This window comes from Sus scrofa, chromosome 2 (genome assembly GCF_054392235.1).
Source record: "Sus scrofa isolate SSC_HxYL_T2T_F1_AM1 chromosome 2, Sscrofa_HxYL_maternal_Yorkshire_Landrace_v2.0, whole genome shotgun sequence".
Taxonomy (NCBI): Eukaryota; Metazoa; Chordata; class Mammalia; order Artiodactyla; family Suidae; genus Sus; species Sus scrofa.
The window spans coordinates 144,202,756-144,226,818 of NC_139384.1; the positions used below are offsets into that span (position 1 = coordinate 144,202,756).

The 24,063-nt window shown below is 41.0% G+C and overlaps 1 protein-coding gene and 1 long non-coding RNA gene across 5 annotated transcripts in view; both read right to left on the reverse strand.

The window, feature by feature from the left end:
* Window positions 1–354: 354 nt before the first annotated feature.
* On the reverse strand, window positions 355–19,049 carry LOC110259698 (uncharacterized). Of its 4 annotated transcripts, XR_014838776.1 has the most exons (7): window positions 19,001–19,049; window positions 18,563–18,623; window positions 11,396–11,517; window positions 9,938–9,997; window positions 2,556–2,656; window positions 1,715–1,824; window positions 355–459 (listed from the first exon to the last, which is right to left on the reverse strand). It is a non-coding gene; the product is annotated as an uncharacterized LOC110259698 (long non-coding RNA). The 4 variants fall into 4 exon arrangements; XR_002342085.2 differs by lacking the exons at window positions 2,556–2,656; window positions 19,001–19,049 and having other exon boundaries at window positions 18,563–18,639; XR_014838775.1 differs by lacking the exons at window positions 2,556–2,656; window positions 18,563–18,623; window positions 19,001–19,049 and having other exon boundaries at window positions 11,396–13,705.
* Window positions 19,050–21,997: 2,948 nt separating this feature from the next.
* Window positions 21,998–24,063, reverse strand: part of RAPGEF6 (Rap guanine nucleotide exchange factor 6) — a 244,827-nt gene continuing 242,761 nt past the window's right edge. The window contains exons 31-32 of the transcript XR_014838754.1: window positions 23,239–23,400; window positions 21,998–22,649 (exon numbers count right to left, since the gene is read on the reverse strand). The gene's annotated coding sequence lies outside the window, so the exon portion shown is untranslated. The remainder of the gene's footprint in view (window positions 22,650–23,238; window positions 23,401–24,063) is intronic.

The following is a 24,063-nucleotide window of genomic DNA, read 5'->3' on the forward strand; positions in this document are numbered from 1 at the left end:
CTTTCTTTCAAGAAGATATTTAATTTCTTTAGTAAATAAAACTAAGAATTCTGTCCCTCCATCATGCTGTCATATTAAACAACTATAGAATATGTCCATCATCATAGACTGTGTATGCGAATTGAAAGTCTACTCCTAAAATAGGACGGTGGTTCCCATCAGGGGCACTTTAGTTTCCCCAAGGAATATTTGAAAAAGGTCTGGAGATAGTTTGGGTGAGAAAGGAAAGTGCTGTTGACATCCGGTGGGGGTAGAAGCTGGGGAGGTTGCTAAATACTTGTGGTGCACAGGCCAGTCCCCGTGACAGACACGTATGTAGCCGCGCTGTCAGAGAGCCCTAGCCCGGCGACACTGACTTCGTACTCACCCGATCCTGCTGGAGACTCTTTCGCATGTTGGTCAGGTACTGAGAATAAGGCAGTCAGGTTTGGCTGTATCATGAGAATTGCCACACGGTGCCTAAAAATGGGACAATCAATGTGCAGGGTATTAGGAAACAGTATCTCAGAAAGTTTTAATGATCCGTGTCCTCATCTCATGGCCAAGGACTCTAAACGAAACGGGGATAAGATCAAATGTATCCGAAGCAACTCGTGTTGGGACGTTAGGCGCTCTATTTTGAGTGCCTGCTTTCAAAGGCTGTGCATAAAATGTGCACCACAAGTAGGACAAAGCTATAAAAATAGTGTCAGAGACAGGAATTTGCTAAAATGGTGAAAATGCAAAAAATCTACAAAATTGATATACACCCTCCGCTTAAAACGTTCTTCAGCAGACTGGTAAGAAATTTTACCTTCCCCCTCTTCAGCTTGCTCCATCCAGACTGGTCCAGTAAGAGAATAAACCATTAAATAAACAGTAAACTGACTTTTTATTTTGTGGCACCTAAACTTTCAATTTTTAGGATGTTTCTGAGGTGAGGGGGCATTTTTTGGTTTGTTTTATTATGGTTTTTGGTTATTTTTTTAATGCTTTTACCAGATTTAAGCAGCTTCTGGGCTTATTTTATGAGCACACAGCCTCCTAATTGCATCATTTTTTTTTTTTTTTTAGGGCTGCACTTGAGGCATATGGATGTAACCAGGCTAGGGGTCAAATCGGAGTTGCAGCTGCCCACCTACGCCACAGCCACCACGATGCTGGATCCAAGGTATGTCCTGAGTCTACACTGTAGCTGGCAGCAAGACCAGATCCTTAACCCACTGACCAAGGCCACGGATTGAACCCACAGCCTCATGGATACTGGCTGGGTTCTTAACCCCCTAAGCCACAATGGCAATTCCATAATTTCATCTTCATAGTTTTTCAGAAAAAAAGATTCTTCCTAAAGAAGAAGATCCGCATGTTTGATCTGGAACCTTACAGACAGTTGCTAAAAGAGTAGGGATTGAGATATTGAAGAAAGGATGCATTTAATGACATGGAAAGGCAAGAGCTGGTGAGTAGCGACAGTACTGCTCCAGACTTCACTAAGGCTCTTACACCTCACCAGACCTCGTGTTCACCAGCTCTAAGCAGATGAATACTCCCGTCATCCGCCGTGGGGGCCCAGGAAGAATTCCTAGGCACAGGTTTTTGTTTTTGCTCCTTTATAGGAGCAGCAAGTAAGATGCTACTTCTTTGAAAATCTTCAGAGTTTGACCTAGTTACCTTTTTCTCCATGTTCCTAATTGAAGCCATCTAAACAAACAGTCGTCACTGACTGAATCCGTACCTGAGACAGTAGCTCCGTTCCATGAGCTCCCAGGGCCCGTCCACGGTGCTGAAGTGCATGGATCCTGTGTAGGGTGCAGCATGTTCAGGTGCTGTCAGCACATGGGTTTCCTTTAAACACAGTATTTCACTTTTCAGAAACACTGCCAAGAACGTTAGTCCATCTGGAATACTTTGCTGTAACAACCCTGATTTGGGTGGCTCAAAAACAAAAAGGGTCATCATCAACTCCAGGGGACACCCCCATTCAGCTCATAGCACAAAGGTACAGGGAGTGAGTGACGGGACCGTCCCTCCCCAAATGCAGCCACAACAGCCTGTGCGCAGCGGAGCCAAGGCCATGGAGGACAGCTACTACAGCTCAGACACGGAAACAAGACCTGTCTCCCTGCCTCTCTTTGCAGTTTGACATTCCTGAAGGAATCTAGCTGGAGAGGTAGACACTGTGGGGAAAGTCACTGTGCTAAGTCATAGGACGGGGACGGATGAGAAGTTCAAGGATTCAAGGGATTAATAGGAGTTTTGCTGAAACCAAGCCAGGTAAATGCTCTGGAGAGAAAAAAAATGATCAAAAAAGAATGGTCACCTCCTTCCTTGTATTTTGAAATGTAAAGAAAAGATGTTTTTGCATTTATACATTCGCATTTCACAGAGTCCTCAATCAACCTTGTATTCTGAAGACCCATGCGTCCAGCTATGGGCAGTTACTCAGCTCTGTGATTATTCATGCTAGGGTTTACCAGGTTTCTCAGCAGCAACAGTGAGGTCTAGAATATAATGGAGCACGCCTCCCAACTTCTGAGAGAACATTATTTTCAACTAGTATTCTGTTTGCAACCCACCTTCCAATGAAGGGAGATGGCAGAATAACGATGATCGGATTAGCCAGCAGTCCTGAAAGCACTTACTTGAGAGTATGCTCTGAAGAACAAGTAGAACAGTTCTGGTAGTATCGTTAAAATAAGTCTCAGGATTTTTATGTCTGAGTCAGATCTACAAAGCAATCTATCCAAATTAAAACAAAATTTCAGGAAAACTGGTCCATTAGGAAGCATAATTAAGTGGATGCCATTTAATAGGATGATTCATATGGTCACCAATTACAGGTTGAGAATTATGTGCCCAGGCACTGGTGGTACAGCAGTGAACAAAACAAGTTCGTTTGCCCTCCAGGAGCTTTCATTCTAGAGGGGGGCACAGAGAGAAAATAAGGCAAAATACACGATTATTAAGTGCTCTGGACAAACTGCTGGGGATAAAGGAGAGGAGTTTCAATTTATTTTTTGGTCTTTTAGGGCTGCACCTGTGGCATATGGAGGTTCCCAGGCTAGGCGTCTAATCGGAGCTGTAGCCGCTGGCCTACGCCAGAGCCACAGCAACGCAGGATCCGAGCCACTTCAGCGACTTACACCACAGCTCACGACAACACCAGATCGTTAACCCACTGAGCAAGGCCAGGGATCGAACCCGCAACCTCATGGTTCCTAGTCGGATTCATTAACCACTGAGCCACGATGGGAACTCCTGCCTACAGTATTGAGAATGAGAAAATCCTCAGAAGAATTCAAAATGCAAATAGGTGTAAGTATGTATCCTGGAAGTAGGAATGGAGCGGGAGAAGTAAATACGGAGACTCATTTTTCATTTAATGCCAGTCTATCCTGCTTGGATTTCATTTTCTTTATGCTAAGGAATAATGGTAATACTATTAGTAAGTAATAGTACTACCTCTATTAGAAGATGAAAAACATTACGTCTTAACCAAGAAGTGTTAAAAAGGTCGCAGACTAGGAAGCTCCAGGTGCTTCCCCCCCCCCCCCCCACAGAAACACTAAACAATATACAAGCCAAAAGAGGTTCATGGAAACTAGTTAAGGAGCTGCAACAACGAAGCCCATGTCTCAGGCTGTAATGGTAGGAAATCTGTGGCATTTTGCTTGTCCTTGCAGCACCCTCTTCCTGGCACAGTACAGCTCAGTTGGAAAGAAACTGCCTAGTTCCTAGTTACTTCCTCAGGACAGAAAGGAAAGGATGAAACTGCCTGTACCTGTCTGGCTTGCCTGGTGGCTGCTTGAGGGACTGGTTTGTCTTGCCCGATAGGAATGGTGGCGCAGCTTAGAAAACAGGAGGCTGCTAAACCCAAGTGGGTACAGCAGCATGTTAGAATTGCAGTTGGTTTGCTGAGCTCTAGAAGCTGGGAGCTAAGAGGTTATAGGCAGAGGAATACCACGGAATTTAAGGCTTCTGTGAACAAGCAGGAATGAGACTCAGACAGAAATAAAGATTCTTCAAAGCAGCTGAATATATGCAGAACTGGCATAAAAGCATGCACACAAGCCCCCAGGAAACCTGCATCCTGAGAAAAGTTTTGGGAGAACCAAAAGCCCTTAACTGGAGATGATAACGGAAGGTCTTTCCTGCTTGAAGCTAGTCAGTAAAGACTGGGAGAGGTGGCTTTTTTTTTCAAATCTCAAATATTGACAAGAAAAGAAAAAAATAAAACATGATTCAAAGGAACAAAATCTATGGAAACGATTCGTAAAAAAAAAAAAAAAAAAAGGACCTCTGATTTGATGAAGAATCTAAAAAAACTACCTTAAATATGCTCAGTAAGCTAAACAAGAACATCGACCACAATCAGCAAAGTGATTGACAAAAAAAAATCAACAGAGATAGAAATTATAAAAATGAACCAAATTCTGAGCTTAAAGATAAAATAACCAAATTGCAAAGTTCATTGGAGAGGTTCAACAAAGAAAAATGAATGGAGCCTTAGAGATTTATGAGGCACCATCAAGTGGATGGATGTATATGTATGACGAGAGTACCGGAAAGAGAAAGGGATGGATAGCGTACTTAAAAATAATAATGGCTGTAAACGTCCTAAATTTGAGGCAAAAAATGGAAATAGAAACATGATAGGCTCAGCGTACCTCTTGTGGCTCAGTGGAAACAAACCCGACTCGTATCCATGAGGATGTGGTTTCAATCCTTGGCCTCACTCTGTGGGTTAAGGACCTGGCACTGCCGCAAGGTGCAGTGTAGGTCGAAGACGTGGCTCAGGTCTGGTTTTGCTATGGCTGTGGTGTAGGTTGGCAGCCGCAGCTCCAGTTCGACCCCTAGCCTGGGAACTTCCAGATGCCACGGGTAAGGCCCTGAGAAGCAAAAACAAAGAAAGAAAAAACACAATATGCTCAAAAAACTCCCCAAGTAGAATACATCCAAAGAGGCCCACGCCAAGATTTAATCAAGCTGTCAAATATCAAAGACAGAATCTTAAAAGCAGCAATAGGAAAGCAGTGCAAAAATCCTCAGCAAAATAATAGCAAACAGAATTCAACAGCATGTTAAAAGAGTGATACATGATGACAAAAGGATTGCACATGATGGCCAAGTAAGATTTATTCCAGGAATGCAAGAATAGCTCAATATAAGAAAGTCAGTGTTGTCAGGAATATATGCTGGTGCAACCACTATGAGAACCATATGAAAGTTCCTTAAAAAACTATAGAACTACTACTGATCCAGCAATCCCACTCCTGGGCATATATCTGGACAAAACGACAAGTGAAAAAGATACATGCACACCTAAAAGATACAGCATGATTTGTAATAGCCAAGACAAGGGAGAACCCTAAATGTCTGTCATCACAGGATTGGATAAAGAAGACGTGGTACATATATATAAAATGGAAAATTACTCTCTTTGCAAAGTCCTAAAAAAAGAATGAAACAATGCCATTTACGGCAACATAGATGAACCCAGAAATTATCATACTAAGTGAAGACAGAGGGAGAAAGGCAAGTATCACATGAGATCACTAATTTGTGGAATCTAATAAAAATGATACAAAAGATCTTACAAAACAGAAACAGACTCAGAGATTTTGAAACCAAACTTATGGCTCCCGAAGAAGAACTGTGGTTGGGGAGGGCATACATTAGGGGGTTGGGATTGACATATACACACCACTATATGTAAAACAGCTAACAAGGACCTGCTGTGTATCACAGGGAAAGCTACTCAATACTGTAATACCTACACGGGAAAAGAATCTGAAAAGGAATGGATATGTGTATATTTGTAACTTCTTCACGTTGCTGTACACCTGAAACTAATACAACATTGTAAGTCAACTATACTCCAACAATGTCTTTTTTTTTAAATCAGTGTAATATACCACATTTGCAGAGTGACAGGGAAAAAAAACCCTATTTGAATAGGTCATCTCAGTCTGACAAAACTCAAAACCCTTTTACAATAAAACCTCAACAACCTAGGAATAGACGGACTACTCCAACAAAATGAAGACTGTGTAGGAAAAGTCCCACAGCAAAGGAAACCATAAAAAACCCAGAAAGACAACCTACAGAATGGGAGAAAATAGTTTCAAATGAAGCAACTAACAAGGGCTTAATCTCTAATATATATAAGCAATTTATACAACTCAACAGCAAAAACAAAAACAAAAGCAAAACACCACCCAGTTGAAAAATGGGCAAAAGACCTGAATAGACCTTTTTCCAAAGAAGATTTACAGATGGCCAACAGGCACATGAAAAAATGCTCAACATCACTAATTATTAAAGAAATGCAAATCAAAACTATTATGAGGTACCACATCACACCTGTCAGAATGGCCATCATTAACAACTCAACAAATAAATGCTGGAGAGGGTGTAGAGAAAAGGGAACACTCCTACACTGTTCGTGGGAATAAGCTGATACAACCGCTATGGGGAATGGTATGGAGAAACTAAATACAGACAACTAAATATAGAACTACCACATGACCCAACAATTCCACTCTTGGGCATATATCCAGACAAAACTTTTCTTGAAAAAATACATGCACCTGTATGTTCGTTGCAGCACTATTCACAGTAGCCAAGACATGGAAACAATCTAAATATCCATTGACAGATGAATGGATTAAGATGTGGTATATATTCACAATGGAATAATACTCAGCCACAAAAAAAGAACAAAATAATGCTATGTACAACAACACAGATGGAACTAGAGACTCTCATACTAAGTGAAGTAAGTCAGAAAGAGAAAGACAAATACCATATGATATCACTTATATCTGGAATCTAATATACAGCACAAATGAACCTTTCCACACACACACAAAAACAAAACCTCATGGACTTTGAGAACAGACTTGCGGTTTCCAAGGGGGAGGGGGGGGTGGGATGGGCTGGGAGTCTGGGGTTAATAGATACAGAACTATTGCATTTGGAGTAGATAAGCAGTAAAATCCTGCTGAATAGCACAGGGAACTATATCTAGTCACTCGTAATGAAACATGATGGAGGATAATGTGAGAAAAAGAATGTATATATATGTGTAACTGGGTCACTTTGCTGTATAGTAGAAATTGACAGAACACTGTAAACCAACTATAATGGAAAAAATAAAAATCTTTAAAAAAAAAAAAAAGCCCACAGGTGATATCATTCACCTAAATGATGAAAGACTGAAAGCTTTTCTTTAACATAAGGAACAAGACATGTATGTCTTGTCTTGGTGAAACAAAATGCTGGAGCTCCTAGCCAGAGCAGTTAGACAAAAATAATTAAAAGGCATCCAAATTGGAAAGAGGCAAGTTATCTCTTCCTACACACATCATGATCTGATATGTAGAAAGCCTTAAAGATTAAACACAGACAGACCTATTAGAACAAATAAATTAGCCAAGTGTCAAGATACAAGATCAACATATTAAAAACAGTTATATTTTTGTACATTAATGGTGAACAATCCAAAAAGGAAATTAAAACAATTCTACTTACAACAGACTCAGAAAGAATACAATAGTTAGGAATAAATTTAACCAAGGAGGCAAAAGCCTTGCATGCTGAAAGAAACTGAAGACACAAATAAATGGAAAGACATCCTGTGTTTATGGATTGAAAGACTTAATACTCTTAAAATGTCAATACTACCCAAGATGATCTCTGGATTTAATGCACACTCTATCAAGAATCCCAGTGGCATTTTTTCAGAAATAGAAAAATCCATCCTAACATTCCTATGGAATCTCAAGGGACCCTGAAGAGCCAAAATAATCTTAAAAAAGAACACAGTTGGAGGAGGTATCACACATGACCTCAAAACTTACCTCAAATTCACATTAATTAAAACAATGTAGTACTGTTGTAAGGAGACGTACAGACCAGAAGAATAGGAAGACTAGAAATACACTTTCCTTTGTCAGATGACTTTCAACAAGGAGGCCAAGACCACTCAACAGATTAAGGCCGTGTTTTCAATAAATGGGGCTAGGAAAATTGCAAATCCACATACGAAAAATAAACAAACCATGTCATAGTCTGTTTAGGCTACTATAACATAATACCACAGACTAGGTATCTTATGAACAACAGAAATTTGGTTCTTACAATTCCAGTCCAAAATCAAGGTGCCAGCATGGTTGCCTTCTGGTGAGAGCCCTTCTTCCTAGCTCATAGCAGGTGCCTTCCTGCTGTGTCTTTACATGGCAGGGGAGGCAAGGGACCTCTCCGGAGCTTCTTTAATAACAGCACCAGTTCCTTTCAGAGCAGAGCCCCCATGCACTTTCCAAGGATTCACCTACTAATACCATCAAATAAGGCATTAAGATTTTGACCTATTGGTGTTCCCGCTATGACACAATGGGATTGGTTGAGTCTCTGTAATATCAGGATAAAGGCTGGATACCCATCTGGCACAGTAGTAAAAAGATCCTGCATTGTCACAGCTGCAGCAGAGGTTGCAACTGTGTCTCAGATCGGATCCCTGGCCTGGAAACCTTATGTTGTGGCGTGGCCAAAATATAAATAAATAAAACAAAATAAAGATTTCAGGAGTTCCCACCATGGTGCAGGGAAAATGAATCCAACTAGTATCCTTGAGGATGCTGGTTCACTCTCTGTCTTGCTCAGTGGGCTGGGGGATCTGCCACTGCCAATGAGCTGCAGCTTAGGTTGCAGACGTAGCTCTCATCCGGCGTTGCTGTGGCTTTGCTGTAGGCCGGCAGCTGCAGCTCCAACTCGACCTCTACCCTGGGAAGTTCCATATGCCGCGGGTGTGGCCCTAAAAAAAAATAAAATAAAAGGCTAAATAAAGATTTCAACCTATCAATTTTGAGGGATGTAAACATTCAGACTAGCAGACCATCACCTTACCCGATACATAAAGTGTTGATCAAAGATATACACATAAGATCTAAAATTATAAAACTCTAAGAAGAAATAAAGTTGGGGAAAAATCATGACAGTGAATTTGAGAATTAGTTTGGATAAGACATCAAAAGCACAAGCAACAAAAGGAAACACAGAAAAACTAGACTTCTTCAAAATTAAAAACGTCTGTGCATCCAAAAAAAAAAAAGTCAGTAGAATGACTAGGCAACCTATAGAATGGGAGCATGTTATGTGCAAATCATGCATCTGATAAAGAGTTATATCCAGCACATACCAATAAAAACTCCTACAACTCCATAACAAAAATAAGCAGCACAATTACAAAGTGGGCATGGCACTTGAATGGACACTTCTCCAAAGAAGACAGAGCAATGACAGTAAGAACATAAAAAGGTGCTCGACCGCACTAATCACGAGGGAAATGCAAACCAAAGTCGCAATGAGAGGACAACTCACACCCACTAAGATGACTTTGGTTAAAAAAATATATAGTAAGTGTTAGTGACAATACAGAGAAACTGGAACCCTGTGATGCTGGTGGGAAAGTAAAACGGTGCCATCGCCATGGAAAACAATATGCAGGGTCCTGAAAAAGGTGAAAATACTACCATACGATTTCACTTCTGGGTATGTAGTCCAAAGCATCGAGAGCAGATGTCTCAAAAGAGGTATTTGTAAACTCATGATCACAGCAGCAATATTCACAAGAGCCAAGAAGTAGAAGTAAGCCAAGTCTCAACGGCTGAATAGAAAAATAAAATTTAGGAGTTCATGTTGTGGTGCAGCGGAAGTGAATCCAACTAGGAACCCTGAGGTTGCATGTTTGATGGCCTTGCTCGGTGGGTTAATGATCCGGTGTTGCCATGAGCTGGAGTGTAGGTTGCAGGTGCAGCTTGGATCCTGAGTTGCTGTAGACCTGTGGCTGTAGCTGTGATTGGACCCCTAGCCTGGGAACCTCCATATGCCGCGGGTGTGGGCCTAAAAATCAAAAGAAAAAGAATTTTAAAAAAAAGAAAATTTAGTATATACTCACAACAGAATATTATTCATTCTTCAAAAAGAAATCGGGACACCTCCTATAATGTGGATGAACCTGGAAGATAGACATTATGCTACATGAAACAGCCAGTCACAGAAAGATAGAAACTGCCTATCCTGAGGTAGGCTAGGACCTGGGATCCTCTACTGGACAAACATCTCTTTGAGAAATAGGATACAAAGAAGCTCTAACTAAAAACAACTGCATGGATGCACCCTTGGGGCAATTGTGAGCAACAGGGTGCTTTAAAAAAGCCACAAAACGCAAGTGATTGAAACATGGCACATATGAGAAGTTGGCAAATCTGACTGCTATACGACCTTCCTGGGGAGATGTAGTGAGCAAGTCCACCGTTTGGGGGTTGGGGGGCGGGTGCCAAGAGCAAAAGCAGGGTACAGCACCTGATCCCCGCTCCCAGCACCACCAAGGGGATGGAAAGACCACCTAAGCTCCACCTCCCTGCCCAGGCCATGGACCTGCCCCCACTGTTACCCATTTAAGGACCCGAGCAGCTCCTCACAGGGAGCAGCAAGGATTCCGGTTTCTTGCCTTGGCTCCCTTTTGCTGCAGCAGGAGCCCCTGGAAAGCCTGCCTGAAATTCTCGCCTGGCCTCTCATCGATTTCTATTAATCAAAGAGTCCAAAGGTTGGTAACAACCCCACTATGTGAGGTATCTTGGGAAGTCAGGTTCTTAGAAAGTCCAAGGACAGATTTGGTGAAGCTCTTCCAAGGCAACAGCAGAGTGAAAAAAGAGAAGAGAAACATTAAGTAGGACATTCACAATCTGATCAAGTGTCCACTGAGCAGTGCCTCAGGGGACTGGGACCTAGAGCTGAGAAATGCCAATCACTCCATCCCCTGGCATCCTTTTCTCTGTTCCTCCGAGGTGCATACTTGGGATAAACTAATCACGCCTGCTTGTGCTCAATACCCTGTGCCAGCAGAAATGATGCTTTCAGGATTGAGGTCTTATTTAAAAGGTTCATGGGAACAAGAACCAAAGATCCCAAAAGAGGCCCTGTTGGAAGCTCCGGTTAGTCACCAACTGCCCAACTAGGAGTGTAGGATCTAAGGTGTGTTCGATCTAAGGTGTGTAGGATCTAAGGTGTTCGTTCCTCCAGCAGCAGGAGCTCCACCCAGGCTGTAAAAGCCACAACACACAAGGTCTGGCACAATGCTTTACACAGCGCATCCTACTGTGCCTGGCGCATAGTAGGGACTTAAGGGATAAACGCATCATGCATGTTGGTGGCAAAACCATTTGATGTTTGCTATGAAAGCCTCAGAAACCACACACAGGGTCAGGTGTGGATATTGACATAGCATCCTGTGTGGAAAAACACCAAACGGATGTGGGGTTTCCTAGTGCGCCAGCGTGAAGGAGAGACCCCAGCCAGTTGTTCCAGGAAATCAGTGAGTAGCAAATACAACGCGTTCTAAGAATAGACAGACCTTCTCAACTTGGATTTTTGAATGCAGGCCGCTCTTTCTCTTCCTGGAAGTTAGCTCCCTCCTTTCTCTGCTTGGTAGCAGGTGACTGCCGTAGAGAGCTGTCTTCTGCCTCCAAGTCACCTCTGCAGCGAACAGCAAGTGCATCAGTCTAGCTCAACGACACCTTTCATTCACAAAATGAAGGGCTTAGTAGGAAAAAAGCAGCATCACAGGCTTCTGATGAAATTGGTGATAAATAAGCTACAATATGTTATTGATTTTCTTTCCAATTTTAAGAAATACTGAAGGCAGGACCTCTAATATAGATTCAATGACTGGTTTATTCAGTAGGCTTTAGTTCCAGACTTCCGAAGGCACAGGCCTGGCCTCACAGGGGAGGTAGAGGGCAGCTCTGAGGGAGTGCTTGGCTGCGGGGTCACTGGAGGGAGAGGGTAACAGGCTCTCAGTAACCAGTCACCTGCTAGCAGTGGGCTTGGCTCCAACACACAACCATCCCAATAACTGTCTTATAGCTTATGACAAGCGTCGTGGGACAGGAGCTGACCTTGACCTACAAGCTAGGAATTCCAAGGAACGCCTCATACTGGCCTGTGTGGTCGTATACACACATACACACGTATGTATAGGGGTAGGTTACTATGATGTGCAGTCCCACCAAAATCTCATGAATTGAGGGGGAAAAAATTTTTTTTTAAAAAGGGAATGGGGGTAGTTCCCTCTGTGGCACAGTAGGTTGAGAAACCAGTGTTGTTGTCATCGTGGCGTAGGTCGTGCTCTGACTCGCCTTTGATCTCTGGCCTGAGAACTTTCATGTGCCAGAAGGCAGTGGAAAAAGAAAAAAAGGGGGAGATGAGAGAGGGGTAGTTCCCTGGTGGCTCAGTAGGTTAAGGGTCCAGTGTTATCATTGATGTGGCTTGTGTTGCTGCTGTGGCACCAGTTCCATCCCTGGTCCGGGGAACTTACACATGCTGTGGGCATGGCCAAAAATAAGCAACTAAAAAATGAAACTTTCAGGATTAAAAAAAAAAAAAAAGGAATGAGTTATTATAATAGCAAGGCTTGTAGGCAGAATGCAGGATGGAGTTAAATCATCCACGTTATAGCATATGTCAGAATTTCCTTCTTTTTCCTTTTTTTTTTTTTCCTTTATTTAAGGGCCACGCCCACACATATGGAGGTTCCCAATAGGGCACCACAGCCACAGCAGTGCAGGATCTGAGCTGTATCTGCAACCTACACCACAGCTCACAGCAATGCCGGATCCTTAACCCACTGAGCAAGGCCAGGGATCGCTAGTCATGGTGCCTAGTCAGAGTCTTTTCTGTTTCACCACGACGGGAACTCCTCCTTCCTTTTGAAGGGTGAATAATACTCCAGTTACACATATACCACATTTTATGTATCCATTGATGGGCATTTTGATTGCTTTCACCTCCTGGGTATTGCGAATAACACATGCATGAGTGTACAAATCTCTGAGACTCTGCTCTCAATTATTTTGGATTATATACCTAGACGTGGGACCTACTGATTCAAATGGTAGTATTGTTTTTAATCTTTTGAGGAACTTTCACACTGTTTGCCATCGCGGTTGGAACCATTTTACCTTTCCACCAACAGTGCACAGGGTTCAGTTTCTCCACTTTCTTCTCAACACTTGTAATTTTTTTTTTTTTTTAGCACAGCCATCTTCATGGATGTGAGGTAATACTGTAGTTTTTCGAATTTCCTTCAGACTTGTGAAGTTTAATATCTTTTCATTTGCTTACTAGCCATTTGTCTATCTTCCTTGAAAAATACCTATTCAGGTCCTTTGCCCATTTTAAAATTATGGGTTTTTTTTTTTATACTGTTGTTGAACTAGAGATCTTTAACAATTTTATTAAAAATTTTAAATTAGAGTTGGTTCACAATGTTGTGCCAATTTCTGCTGTACAGCCAAGTGACTCAGTCATACACATATACATATTCTTTTTTAAAAATATTATTTTCCATCATGGTCTATCCCAGGAGGATTGGATATAGTTCCTTATGCAGTAAGACCTCACTGCTCCTCCATTCTAAGCGTACAAGTTCGTTTTTGTGGGGGTTTTTTTTTTGTTTTTTTGTTTTTGTTTTTTTTTTTGCTTTTTAGGGCTGTACCTGTGGCATATGGAATTTCCCAGGCTAGGGGTTGAATAGGAGATGCTTAGTAGGTTGTATGGATTAACTGCAAACGTCCATCCCACTCCCTCCCTCCTCCCCCTTGGCAACCATAAATCTATTCTTTATGTCTGTTTTGCAGATAGGTTCATTTGTGCTATATTTTAGATTTCACATTTAAGTGATATATGGCATTTACCTTTCTCTGACAACTTCACTTAGTATGAAAATCTCTAGGTACATACATATTGCTGCAAATGGTATTATTTCATTCTTTTTATGGCTGAGTAGTCTTCCATTGTACTATGTACCAGATCTTCTTAATCCATTCATCTGTGGATGGGCACTTAGGCTGTTTTCCATGTCTTAGCTATTGCAAATAGTGCTGCTATGAACTATAGGGGTGCACAGATCTTTCTGAATTACAGTTTTGTCCAGAAATATGCCCAGGAGTGGGACCAGTAGTTCTACATTTAGTTTTCTGAGGAAGCTACGTATTCTTTTCCACAGTGGTTGTGCCAATTTATATTCCCACCAACAGCATTCCCTTTTCTCAGCACCCTCTTTTGCATTTGTTATTGATCGACTTATTAACGATGGCCATTCTGACTGGTATGAAGTGGTACCTCGTTGTAGTTTTGATTTGCATTTCTCTAAAAGTGATGTTCAAGATCTTTTCACGTGTTTGCTGGCCATCCATATGTCTTCTTTGGAGAAATTTCTCTTTGGTCTTCTGCCCATTTTTCAGTTGGGTTGTTTTATTGTTGTTGAGTTCTAGAAGCTATTTGTGTAATTTGGTGATCGTGTCCTTGTTGGTTCCATCATTTGCAACTATTTTCTCCCATTCTGTCAGTTGTCTTTTCAGGGTTCTTCTTCTTTTTTTTTTTTATGGTTTCCTTTGCTCTTAGGTCCCAGCGGATTATTTCTGTTTTTACTTCTATCGCATTGGGACACTAGCCTAAGAAAACATTTGTATGGTTTATATCAGAGAACGTTTTGCCTGTGTTCTCTTCTATGAGTTTGATGGTGTCCTGTCTTACGTTTAAGTCTTTAACCTACTTTGCGTTTATTTCTGTGCATGATGTGAGGGTGTGTTCCAGTTTCCCGGATTTACATGCAGCTGTCCAGGGTTCCCAGCACTACTTGCTGAAGAGACTCTTTCCCTCATTTTATTCTTGCCTCCTTTGTCAAAGATTAACTGACCATAGATGTCTGGGTTTATTTCTAGGATCTCTGTCCTGTTCCACTGATCCACATGTCTTTTTGTACCAATACCACACTGTTGTGATTACTATAGCTTTGTAATATTGTCTGAGGTCTGGAAGAGTTATGCCTCCTGCTTTTTTCCCCCTCAGGATTGCTTTGACAATTCTGGGTCTTTATGGCTCACATATACTTTTGGATTATTCATTCTAGTTCTGTGAAAAATTATTTGATAATTTAAAACTAATCTTTTAAAGTATTATGCATTTCTAATATTATATCGTACTATGATAATATAAAATATATACACTGTTACCCTAATTAGTGTAGAATGGACTTTCAGGCCCTCTCGATGACAATATTGTTATTTAAACAAATCTGGAAATTGAAATTAGAACGGTGTCTTGGAGTTTCCTTCGTGGCTCAGCAGAAATGAATTTGACTGTATCCATGAAGACACAGGTTCCATCCCTGGCCTTGCTCAGTGGGTTAAGGATCCAGCATTGCTGAGCTGTGGTGTAGGTTGCAGACACAGCTCAGATCCTGTGTTGCTGTGGCATAGGCTGGGGCTACAACACCGACTCCTAACTTGGGAACCTCCATATGCCCTGAGTATGGCCTTAAAAAGCAAAAAGTGACTTGTCCAATAAGACAATGTTTGTTCACTGAAAACTTTCAGATATCCCTGAAGTGCAGCCTTTCTCTGCTTTGTGAGTTTTCTGCCTTTTAGTTTTCAGGTTCCTTCCATCTCAGATTATCTTAATTACATTCTTATTTCTATGAATATGCTTCCCTCAATTTTTCTCACTCAGTTTTAAGTTCTGATAACAGGTCAAGAATATAGCTTTAATGTATTTTCTACATGGAATCAATTTGGTTTTGGAGCATCCTGATTATCTTAGAATAGTCAAGGCTGTCAGATAAGTGACTGTTAGGTAAGAGGTGTTGACCAGCCAAGGCTACACTGGGCAAAGAAATGAAATTCTAAAAAAGGAGATGAGATGGAAGAATCGGGGTGAAAAACTATTGAGTCTGAAGAGGGAGGGAGGGAGAGAGAGAGACAAAGGCAGTGATAACACAGCTACAATGACTGAGCAACTTTCCAGGGGGCTGGGTGTGGCCAAAGGATCATACACACTTTAAGTCGTGCCACCTTCAGAGCCTATGAGATAGGTGATTACTGCTAGCCTGATTTGAAGATGAGAGAACTAAGGCACGGGAAATATGCACAGCTTCCCTAAGGTCATGCCGCTAACAAGCAAGATATTAGTTACCTACTGCTGTAAATTACCACTAACTCAGCAGCTTCAAATAGCGCAATATCAGTGCATCAGGAGTCTGGAACTCAGTAAGTCAGCTTGGCTGGGTCTTCTGCTAAGGGTTGCACACAGCTGTGGTCAAGGTTTCAGCTGGGCTGTGCTTGAATCTGGAGGCTTAACGAGGGAAGAAGCCACTCAGGTTGGTGGCAGAATTCATTTCCTTGCAAAAGTGTGAGCTCTAGCTTCTTGCCAACTGTTAAATAAGAGCTATCTCTGTAACCTCTATGTTCGATGCAACACTGCTGACAAAAATGCCGAGATTTAGAAACAACCTACATGTCCATTAACAGATGAATGGGCTTGTACATGTGCACATACTTTCTTGCACGTGTGTGCGTGCACACACACACACAGTGGTATCACTCAGCCTTAAAAAAGAAAAAATTCGGAGTTCCCGTTGTGGTGCAGTGGTTAACGAATCCGACTAGGAACCATGAGGTTGCGGGTTCGATCCCTGCCCTTGCTCAGTGGGTTAAGGACCCGGCATTGCTGTGAGCTGTGGTGTAGGTTGCAGATGCGGCTCAGATCCCGCGTTGCTGTGGCTCTGGCGTAGGCGGGTGGCTACAGCTCCGATTCAACCCCTAGCCTGGGAACCTCCATATGCCGAGGGAGCGGCCCAAGAAATGGCAAAAAGACAAAAAAAAAAAAAGAAAGAAAAAATTCTATTTGTAACAACATGCAAGAACCCAGAGAATATTCTGTGGCGTGAAATAAGCCAAGTACAGAAAAACAATGCATGATCTCACCTTCATGTGGAATCTGGTAGTTGCCTGGGGTTGAGGGTTGGGTGGAAACAGGAAGATATTGATCAAAAAGTACAAAGATTCAGCTGTGTGGGACAAGTAAGTTCTGGAGTGGTATTATATTCTGTGGTCACTATAGTTATATTGTATTATACACATGAAATCTGCTAAAAATCTGACCTTAAGTGTTCTCACCACACACACCAACTATGCGATGTGACGGATGTTAATTAGCATTAATTCTGGTGATCATTTCACAGTGTATGTATGTATCAAATCATGACATTGTACACTGCTACACAATGAATGTCTGTGACCCCCTCCGCCCCAATTTCATATCCTGAAATCCTAATCTCTGAAGCCGATACTAGAAAGTAGGGCCTTTGGGGGTAATTAGGTCATGAGGTGAAGCCCTCATGAATGAAGTGAAATGAAATGATAAGGAGCCCTCATAAAAGCAGCCCCAGAGAGATCCCTTGTCCCTTCTGTTCCATGAGGACACACCATCTATGAACCAGGAAACAAGCTCTTACTGGACACCAATTCTGCCAGCATCCTGATCTTGGACTTCTCAGTCTTTAGAACTGTGACAAAGAAATTTTTGTTGTTTATAAGCCATCCAGTCTATGGCATTTTGTTACATTAGCCCAAATGGACTAAGACATACATCTAAAACATATATACTTTTGATTTGTCAAATATACCTCCATAAAGCAGGAGAAAAAAGTAACAAAAAACCCACATCAAACACCTAAAAATAAATCTTAGATGAAAAATAGGAAAGCCCTTAAACCAAAATAATAAAGCAGTGAAAGCAAAAGAAAATCTAAATAAATGGAGACATATACTGGCTTCATAGATAGGAAAACTAAAATTTAAGAGGATGTTAATTTCCTTTAAATTGGTATGTAATTTCAAGAAAATCCCATTCAAAATTGCAATTGTTTGTGTGTGCACGTGTGCATGTAAGTTGATAAACTGGTTGTAAAATTCATTTGGAAATGCAATGATACAAGAATAGCTTATGTATTATTGAAAAAAAGAACAGTGTCAGAAAAAAACTTTCTTTATCAGATATCAGTACGTATTATGGTTCTAGAATAATTAAGACAAGGAGGTATTGGGGAATGGAAGAACTAACAGGCTGATAAAAGAGAACACAGACTTATCTTTTCAATAAAGGGTACAGGAACAATCTGCAGATATGAGAATAAAACCTGACTTCTACCTCGCACTACACATTCCAGACATACCTCAGAGCGAAATTAAAAAAAAATTTAAAAGGTAACACAAATACGCTGGAGTAGAAAAAGACTTCTCACAAACAAAGCACTAACCAAAAAGGGAAAGCATAGGTTTTTCTAGTTCAAAATTAAGAAGTTGTTTTCACCAACAGACAGCATTAAGGCTATGAAAGAACAAGCCAAAGGGTGAGAGAGATCTCTAGCACAGACATAACAGATGAAGGAGTCATATCCAGAAAATATAAATATCGATAATCCAGAAGAAGAAAATAGACTCAGAAAGCATTTCATATTAGTGCAAACCAAATGGCTGATACAAATATGAAAAGGAGACAAACTCCATGAACAATAAGGCAAATGAAAACTAAAACCACAATACAGTACCGTTACATACCCGCGAAAATGATCAAATTTAAAAAGGCCAATAACACCAGGTAGAACAAATGAGCAGCTGCTAGGAGTCTTTGGAGCGTGTTGTTCAGTACAGACCATTTGATTAGCTCTTAGATATATTACCTGCTTTTCAATCCTGTTCAGAGTTGGGCCATTTGTGTTTTCTAGATTTCCCTCGGGAGCCCTGCAAAAGACCCATTCATTAAAATTGCAGATCTAATGTCCAAATGCAAAAACACTGTATTAGGAAATAGGTGTATCCATACTAACCTTTATCTCTGAAGATCACGCAAACAGAATGTCTAAAATTATATATTTTCTAACTGGAAAGGCTTCCTTTTTAAAAACTAACTTATTTTATTTTTTATGGCCACTCCTGGCATATGGATTTCCCAGATCTGAGCTGCAGTTGCAACCTATCCCGCAGCTGAGGTAATGCTGGATCCTTAACTCACTGCTCTGGGCCGGGGATTGATGGAATCTATGTCCCAACGCTCCAGAAATGCCACCAATCCCACCACGCCATGGTGGGAACTCCTGGAAATGCTTCCTTTTCATTACCTCTGTGAGAAAGTCTTCTGAGATATTTCACTGTGGGCTGCAGACATATCTGTTAAGATGGTTAAGAAATTACTTTGCTCTTCTTTGTTTTTGAGGAACTACATTATTTAGCAAGAATTTTGAGGAAGGTAAGCTTGCAAAAGAAATGAAAACAGTTTACATATTCACACACATTTTCTTTATCCATTCCTCTATCAATGGACATTTAGTTTGCATATCCTGCTACTGTGAATAAGGCTGCAATGAACACAGGAGGGCAGGTATCTCTTTGAAAGGATGATTTCATTTCCTTCGGATATATACCAAGAAGTGGGACTGCTGGATCATATAGTAGTTCTGCTTTCAATTTCTTGAGGAACTATTTTCCAATATTATAAACTTGAAATGTCTTAAGAGAGCAGATCTTAAGTGTTCTCACTATAAAGAAAGATAACTAATGCGATGATATATGCCTTGACTGTGGTAATCGCTTCACAATGTGTTAAGTATATCAAATTATAACATTATAAACCTTAACTCACAATGCTAAACTTAACAAGTCACAACCTAAAATACATTTAAAATTAAAAATTAATAAATTTATATATAAAACATTGTTTTGTTCTCACCTTTTTAAAGGATTCCACAAGGAGTCACATTGCAGCATGGCGCCACCTGGCGGCCCCATTGCATTTTTTACTACAACTTCCCCACTTAGCCCTATTCTTGCTTTATCCAAAGGATAGTTTTTGGCCCAAGATCAAGTGCCACCAACACTCCAAAGAGAAGGCAGCATAGCTAACACCTTATCATCAATTACAAATTTATTTCATAATTGGATTTACATAATGGGATTAAGCACCTTTCCATGGTTATTGGACAATTTCCCCTCTTATGAAGTGCGTAATTCTTTTACTCACTTTTCTATTGGGTGCTATTTTTCTTTTTCCTGATATACTTTAGCTTCTTAGAAAAATAACAAGATCCTACTGTAAAGCACAGGGAACTATATCAATAACCTGTGATAAACCACAATGGAAAATAATATGAAAAAGAATGTGTGTGTGTGTATATATATATAATATATTATATAACTGAATCACTCTGTTGTAAACAGAAATTAACCTTGTAAATCAACTATGCAATAAAGAAATATTAAAGAAGTACTTTATATATTCTGGTTACCTGTCCTTACAGGGGTATATGTATTACATGTTTCAACTCTATGGCCTTTTATTCTTTGAAATGGTGTTTCCTGATGAACATGTTTTTAAGACAGTCAAATAAACCAATCATTTCCATCATTATTTGTGTTTTCTTTGAGGGTATTATTTAAGAAATCCCTACCATTCTGAGATTTTGTTATGTAGCATCAGTGTTATTTTTCTGTTAAGTGTCTGGTATAACTTGCAGATAGAGCCATCCAGGACTTAAGTTTTCTTTGTGGAAAGGCTTTCAAATGACAGACTCAACATTTTTTTTTTCTTTTTTGGCCATCCTGTGGCACAAGGAGTTCCTGGGCCAGGGATCAGATCTGAGCTGGGCCAGGGATCAGATCTGAGCTGCAGGCGTGACCCACACTGCAGCTGTAGCAACACTGGCTTCTTCAAATCACTGTGCTCGTCTGGGGACGGAACCCACGACCTGGAGCTGCAGAGATGCCGCCAATCCTGTTGTGTCACAGCAGGAACTCCTTATTAGTCTTTCAAGAGAACTTACTGCTTTGTTAGGCAGCCCTCCCTTTTTAATTCCATGTATTTAAATTTATTTTGCTATTTATTATTCTGGTTTCTTGAGAAGAATGTTTAGCTAACTCATTTTCAGGCTTTCTACTTTTTAGTGATTTTTATTATTTTCCCATTATAGCTGGTTTACAGTGTTATGTCAATTTTCTACTGTACAGAAAGGGGACCCAGTCACATGAACATACATACATTCTTTTTCTCACATTATCATGTTCCATCATAAGTGACCAGATACAGTTCCCAGTGCTACACAGCAGGATCTCATAGCTTATCCTTTCTACTTTTCTAACACATGCACTTAAGGCTATACAATTTCCCGTCAAGTACAACTTTAATAAACAACCAAAAGGTTCCGACATTCTTATCTACATTTTCATTCAGTTCAAAATAATTTCTGCTTTCCACTGGGTTACTGGGAGGAATTTTTTTTTTTTTTTTTTTTTTTTTTTTTTTTTTTTGCATTTTAGGGCCGCACATGTAACTTCCCAGGTTAGGGATCTAATCAGAGCTGCCAGCCACAGCCACAGCGGGTCTAAACCACATCTGCAACCTACACCACAGCTCACAGCAACACCGGATCCTTAACCTGCTGAGCAAGGGCAGGGATTAAACCCGGATCCTCACATATACTATTCGGTTTAGTTATTGCTGAGCCACAGTGGGAACTCTGGTAGGAATTCTTTAACTTACAAATTTTTAAATTTTTGTTACCAATTTTTCATTTAAATCTGCTGCAGAGAGCCTTGTCTATATGAGTTCAATTCTTTGAAATTTGTTAATAGTTCCTTTATGGCCTAACATATAGTCAACTTGGATAAATGCTCCAGGATCGCCCAGAAGTAATGTATATTTTGCAGTTGTTGCTAATTCAGTGTTTTATACAGGTCCATGAGATTAAGTGTGTTAGTTGTGTTGTTGCAATCTTCTATGTCCTTACTGACTACTGGGGTGGGGAGGGCGTAGAGTGTTGTGTTTGCTCTCATTTACTTACAAGAGTTGTATTAAAATTCTATATGTGAACTTACGCTTCTGCTCAAGATGGAGCAACTAGCACTTTACCTTCCTGCCTAAAGCAACTAAAAAAGCAGACGATATATATAAACAATGCCCCTTATGACCCTGGATACTGATACTGAAGGACAGGAATCCTCGAGAACATAAGAAGTGAGCCCTATGACCTCAGCTCACTGTCTAAAAATTCCAGAAAGTAGACTATGCAAAAGAATCTAAAAACTTAGAATTAGTGAATTGAGCAAGATTGTGATAGACAAGCCATGATAAAACAAGTTTATTTCAATATTCTCACAATAAAAAACAAAAGACCTAGAAAGATTCTTCACAAAGAGAGTATCCAAATGGCCAGTATTTGAAAACATGCTGAGCATTATTCGTTGTTATGAAAATTAAAATTAAAACCACAGTAAGACACCAGTACATACTCACCAGAATGCCTAAAATGAGAACAATGAAAAACAAGTTTGGCAAGGATCAGAGGAATGTCCTGTGAACACTTGGAACAGGCTGACCAGGCTTCTGCAGAGGCGGCCTCTGGAATGGCCACCGACTCTTATCTTTATCAAATGCTTTTTGGATGCAGTGAGGGGGGTGGCTCCTATGGTGTAGTACAGACCACTACAGCATTTAATTGCAGCTTCTGGGTCTCCACAGTGAGGCAAAAAACGCATTCGTTTCCCAGGACTCCCGTTAACACACTGCCAGGAACTGCGGAGCCAGAAGACCAAAATCAAGGTGTTGGTGAGTGGCACTTCCTCGGCAGGCTTGAAGGAAGAATCTTGTCTGTATCCTCGTCTGTAGTGGCTGCTGGCATGCTTTCACCGGCGGCTTTAATTCCCTATCGGCTTCCCACTGTTTTCTCCCGTGTGTTATCTTCTGTCTCTTCAAGGACACTTGTGATATGTGTAGTCCTAACCAGACAGGTCAAAGGAATCACCTCATCTCAGAATGTTTAACTTAATTACATCCTCAAAGACCCTTTTCTCCTGTATGGTAATCTTTAAAGCTCCAGGAATTAGAGATTGCTATTTTTGGGTACCTATTATTCAGCTTACTAGACTTGTGTTTACTATTTTCAAAATAAAGGCATAAACTAGTAATGGTGGAGGGACGGTCAGGGGAAGGCATGGCCCCTGCAGGATCCGTGTGTGTGTGTGCACGTGTGTGTGTAGGGGGGGTGGTGGACTGGGAGAAGGCAGAAGCCTTATATCAGGCTAGTAACATTCTCTGGGTGCAGAGGAGTGATGGGGAGATTTTACAAAGGAATACTAAAACAGAATTCCCTCCTTCTTTGCCAGTGTCCTAGGAAATCCTGAACCCAGGAAAGAAGCTGCCCCATTTACATACAATGTATTTCCTAAAGGAATGGGCAACAGGCTTCCTGTGATAGACCCAGCCAGTGCCCATTTAATACCCATTCCTTCCTTCTTCACTAAAAAGAATCCCACTTTTGGAGTTCCCGTTGTGGCTCAGCAGTCACGACACTTTCTACAAGGATACTGGTTCGATCCCTGGCCTCATTCAGTGGGTTAAGGATCCAGTATTGCCATGAGCTGTGGTGGTGTAGCTTGAAGGTGTGGGTCGGATCCAGCGTGGCTGCAGCTGTGGCATCCAGGTGGGCGGCTGCAGTCTCTACCTTGGGAATTTCCATATGCTGCAGACCTAAAAAAGAAATAAAATAATCCCACTTTTATTTGAGGCTATCAGTTGTTTTAGCTATAAAAGTTCATTTCCCAGGAGTTCCTGTTGTGGCATGGCAAAAACGAATCTGACTAGGAACCATGAGGTTGCAGGTTTGATCCCTGGCCTCACTCAGTGGGTTCAGAATCTGGCGATGCCGTGGCTGCGGCCCTAAAAAGCAAAAAAAAAAAAAAAAAAAGTTCATTTCCCAGGTTTCTTTGCAGTCACTGACCACATGACAGTTTCGACTAGTGGGAGGTAAGCAGAATTACGCAAGTGGAGTTCTAGAAAAGCTGTTGTTCTGCTAATAAAAAGGATACACATTTGCGCCTTTACCCTCAAACTCTTCCTTCTTGAAACACTGTGGTGATGCTCCGAGGCATAAATATCAGAATCCCTGTACTAGTCCTAGAGTCTGCCAGCAGACTTTTGTTATAAAAAAGAGCTCCAATGGGGTTTAAGCCGCTGATTCTTGGTTTGCAATCAAACACGCTTTCAAGAAACTGAATAGCTGGGTGTTTCACACATACCATAACATCGACCATAACTGACAATTTCACTTTCTCTGGAGACTTTTAAAAAAATGCCTTCATGCCAACGCAGGTCCCAGACAGGCCCTCTTGAGTAACTGGGTGTAATTACTTT